Source organism: Pelodiscus sinensis, chromosome 1 (genome assembly GCF_049634645.1).
Source record: "Pelodiscus sinensis isolate JC-2024 chromosome 1, ASM4963464v1, whole genome shotgun sequence".
NCBI classification, from domain to species: domain Eukaryota; kingdom Metazoa; phylum Chordata; order Testudines; family Trionychidae; genus Pelodiscus; species Pelodiscus sinensis.
Window position 1 is genome coordinate 56,038,293 of NC_134711.1, and position 4,402 is coordinate 56,042,694.

At 47.2% G+C, this 4,402-nt stretch overlaps 1 long non-coding RNA gene across 1 annotated transcript; it reads left to right on the top strand.

The window, feature by feature from the left end:
* Positions 1 to 297: 297 nt before the first annotated feature.
* LOC102462025 (uncharacterized) lies at positions 298 to 4,003 on the top strand. Its single transcript, XR_332295.4, has 3 exons — positions 298 to 504; positions 2,818 to 2,976; positions 3,499 to 4,003. It is a non-coding gene; the product is annotated as an uncharacterized LOC102462025 (long non-coding RNA).
* Positions 4,004 to 4,402: the final 399 nt, after the last annotated feature.

Here is a 4,402-nt window from a genome sequence, read left to right on the forward strand (position 1 = left end):
GAGTTCCCCTTCGTGGAATCAACAATGAGCCATGCCATCAGGTGTAGGGCATGGGGCTGTGGGTGGAGTAGGGTTCCGCTGTTCTGGGTTATGAGGTTGTGATGCTTGGGAAGGTGATAGGATGGTTGAGGAGACATCCAGTACAGATAAGGTAACCATGTCTGTTGTGCCCAAAAGGAGGCTATGAGAATGACCATTGCCTCATCTCTATTGATCTTTTTGAGGACTTTGGGAATGAGAGGAGTAGTAGGGAATGTATATAAGAGGGGCCCTTTCCAGTTGAGGAGAAAGGGGACCGGAGATCCTAGTCCAATACCAGCTCTGAAGCAGTACTGTCAGCATTTTGTATTCTTGTAGGAAGTGAACAGGTCTATTTTTGGGTGACCCCATCGATAGAAGATGGGCTGGAGAACCCGGTGCTGGAGCTTCCGGGTGGGCTGGAGAACCCATATTCTGGAGCAATGTGCCTGTTGAGAGTGTCAGCAATTATGTTATTGAAGCCTGGTAAGTATGAAGCTATCAAAGTGATTCTGTTGCGGGTGTACCAATTCCATTCTTTGGCACATAGAGAATGGGACTGGGCACCCCTTGGTGATTAATATAATACACTGTTGTTATGATGTCGGTCAATATTCTGATAGTAGTGACCTAGATACATGTGACAAAGTGCTTGCATACATTGAAGACAGCTCTAAGTTCCAGTAAATTGATATGTTAAGCTGTCTCCCGAGTTGTCCATCATCCTTGTATTGATATACTGCCCATATGAGTGCCCCATCCAACGAGGGAAGCATCTGTAGTTATGTGGGTGAAAGGTTGGTCCCAATGGAATGAGACACTTGCCAGAAGATTGCTGGGATCAGTCCAACACTTGAGGGACAATAGTGGGAGAGAGAAACTTGCCTGAGTACATGTCGTCTGAGGTGGATATAAACAGACGCAAGCCAGTGCTAGAGGCATCGAAAGTGTAGGTGTGCGTGATTGACTACATATGGCCCATGAGCTGGAGGCAAGTAAGCATTGGTACTGTAGGACTGGTCAAGACAGTAAAGATGAAGTATTGGATCACTTGGAATCTTTGTAATGGTAGATATGCTTTTGATGTGGTAGTCTAATTGAGCCCCTATAAATTCCATAGTCTGTGTAGATTGTATCATTGATTTTTAGATGTTGAGGATAAGACCAAGAAGCTCGAATGTTTGTCTGGTTATTAGTATCATCTGGTTTGTCTCCATAGCAGATGAACCTTTTATCAGGCAATCATCCAGGTAAGGAAAGGTAATTACAGCTTGTCTGAGCAGGCAGGCTGTGGCCACAGTAAGTGTTTTTTAGAACACTCTGGGTGCAGAAGAGAGGCTGAAGGGCTGCACCTGGTACTGATAGTGGTCTTATCCCAACACGAAGAGTAGGAATCATCTGTGCGCAGGATATATAGTGATATGAAAATAGGCATCTTGCAGGTCGAGGGCTACAAACCAGTCTCCTTTCTCAAACGCTGGGATTATGGATGCTAGGGTCACCATTTTGAATAATTGTTTTTGAAGATATCGATTTAATCTGCGACGGTCTAGAATAGGCCTTCAACCTCCCATCTTTTTTGGTGTGAGAAAATAATGGGAGTAAAAACCCCTGCCTCTGAAATCCTCGGGTACCATCTCTATTGTTCCAATGGTAAGGGGACGATGGACCTCCTCTTTGAGCAAGTCTTTGTGAGAGGGGTTCCTGAAGAGTGAGGGGGAGAGTGGGGAGGTAATGTCATGAATGGGATAGTGTTTCCTGATGTTATAATTTCGAGGACCCATTGGTCCAAAGTAATGACAGCCCAGTGGTGATGAAAAGGTCTTAAATGATCATGGAAGGTAGGAATGGGTTGTTTGTGATGATGTGTGATGGGGAGATTCTGCAAGCCCTCGACCAATAAGTCAAACCTGCTGCTTGTTTGACTGGTGGCTGGTGTTACGGCCATTCTTAGGATGTCTCTTCTGAGACCGTTGTCTCGCTTATGATTGGTCAAAGCCACACTGTTGCTGTTTTGAGTATAAGAACTCATGGTGTTTTTGACATGGAACGTACTGCTTACGGCGGTATGGCGGGATGTACATACCCAAGGTACGCAGAGTAGTTCTCGAGTCTTTATTTGAGTGCAGGACCTCATTGGTCTTTTCAGCACTTTCATCTGTAGCTCGTGAGGGACCCCGGCAGATTGTAGCCATGAGGCTCTCCTTATAACTACAGTGTTGCTGTAGCACAAGCTGCTGTGTCCGCTACATCAAAAGTTATTTGAAGGATGGTTCTTGCTGACACATACTGCTCCTCTATGATGGATTTTAATGTAGGCCTCTTTGAATCCAGCAGGTGTTCCATGAGGGTAGTGAGCTTGGTATAATTGTCAAAGTTGTGATTTGACAATAGGGCTGCATAGTTAGCTATACAGAGAAGCAGGGTTGAAGAGGAGTAAAGCTTCCTACCAAAGATATCCATGTGTTTGGTCTCCTTATCCACAATGATGTTTTTATATTGAGGAAGCTTGGACCTTTGTTGCAAGGCATCCACCACTAAAGAGTTGGGTCGTGGGTGGGAAAATAAAAAGTCAGTTCCCTTTGGAGGGACAAAGTACTTTTTGTTTGCGCATTTGTTAGTTGGAGGCACTGATGCTGGAGTCTGCCAGATCTCATCAGCAGCCTCCGTAATGGCCTCATCTATTGGGATTGCAATCTTTGCACACTGGGAGGGCTGAAGGTTTTTAAGAAGCTGATGTTGTTTTTCTTACACCTCTGTTAATTGTATCTCTTGACTAGCAGCCATTCTTTTAAACAGGTCCTGAAACTGCTTCAAGTCATCTGGAGGAGATAACTGCTTCATCAGGAGATGATGAGGAGAAGTCAGTCGGTGAAATGTCTGGTGGCTGCTCTTCCATTTCGGATAATTGCCTCTCCTCAGGTTCAGATTGCTGAGCTGTGGGAGGAAAAGTGGGAGGTATGGCTGCAACCTCCTGCCTATGAGTTGGCTGGGGAGAGATTGTGAGTCTACGTGTGGACGCGTGACCGAGGCACCAGGATGGGCAATATTCAGGCTGTTGATATTGATGACATGTTGAACCATGAGGAGGATAGTCATACTAATATGTTGGCCTGTGATGTCGATATTCCAATCTGTTAGGAGAGGAATATCTGGATGAGAAAGCACTCCTATGATGTGCATGATAGTGTGCATGCACTGAGAGAGTTGGAGAGAGGGGAGACTTGGGTGATCGTCTCAAAGAGGGTGAGGGTGATCGAGAGGTATATCATCGGTAAGGAACAGGTGACAGATAGTAAGTTGGTCTATAGTGTCTGCTTTGGCCATGTAGGTAATGCTCAGTGCTGCTCATTCGGAATGGAGGTGAGTGTGATGAAAGCGATGAAGAGGAGGGTGCCAGAGAAAACGTTAACAGTTTTGGACTGATATCCCTTGCTGGCTCTCCAGTGATTACTGAGCACCACTCTTTATTCTCCCCAGCCAGACCAGCTGTGATTGTGGGGCAACTGACACCATCTGAGCCAGCCGCCTGATTCCAGGATATCTGCAGTCGTCAGAGGGTCCAGGAGGACCTCATGAGGGAGCACATCTCCGTCCTCCAGGACACGCAACAGACGCTGGCCCAGAAGGTCCCGGATGACACAAAGTGGCGGGCCCAGATGTGGACTAAGCTGCTGCAGCAGACCACAACATGTGTGCAACCATCCAGGAGCTCATGACCTACCTGGCACCGGTCCCAGTCCCTGCTCCCCCTCCCATGCCTGACCCCGCTCCAGGCCCCCCTGCTGCCTGTCCCCCTATCCTCCCAGGACTCCCCCACTCCCAAGGTTGCCGAGGTCCCCGCACACGAGGCAGAAGAAACACCTGAGCCACGCGCCACTCTCAGCCCCAGCTCTGAACCTCTCCTCCCCACTCCAAGGTTCTCACTCCTCCTCCCCATTTCCAGGTTCTCTCCCTCCCCCCTCAGTTACTTCTATCCCAAATAAACAAACAATTTTTTTCAAAACAAAATGTGTTTTTATTGTGTCTGCAGGGAAGAAGTGTGGAGGGATTGTTGGAGGAAAGGCAGATAGGGGCAAGGCACAGGCCCCTAGTGGGGAGGCCTTGGGGAGAGTTACTGGGGTCTTTGAGAGAAACTCTCCCTCAGGGCCTTCCGGATGTGCACCCCTACCTAATGGTCCTGGTGGATGGCTGTTATTTTGGAAAATGGTACAGTGTAGATACACCCTAAGACTGAACAGGAGAAAGATTGGGCCCAAGCAAGGAGGCTGCTTAGCTTGTGAAAAAGATGATCAGAACAACTGTTAGGGTAAGAATTTGCATGTAATAAATTTTCTTAGTACAGTATATTAGGATTAGCTGGTGTGTTTTGTTTATTTTGGCT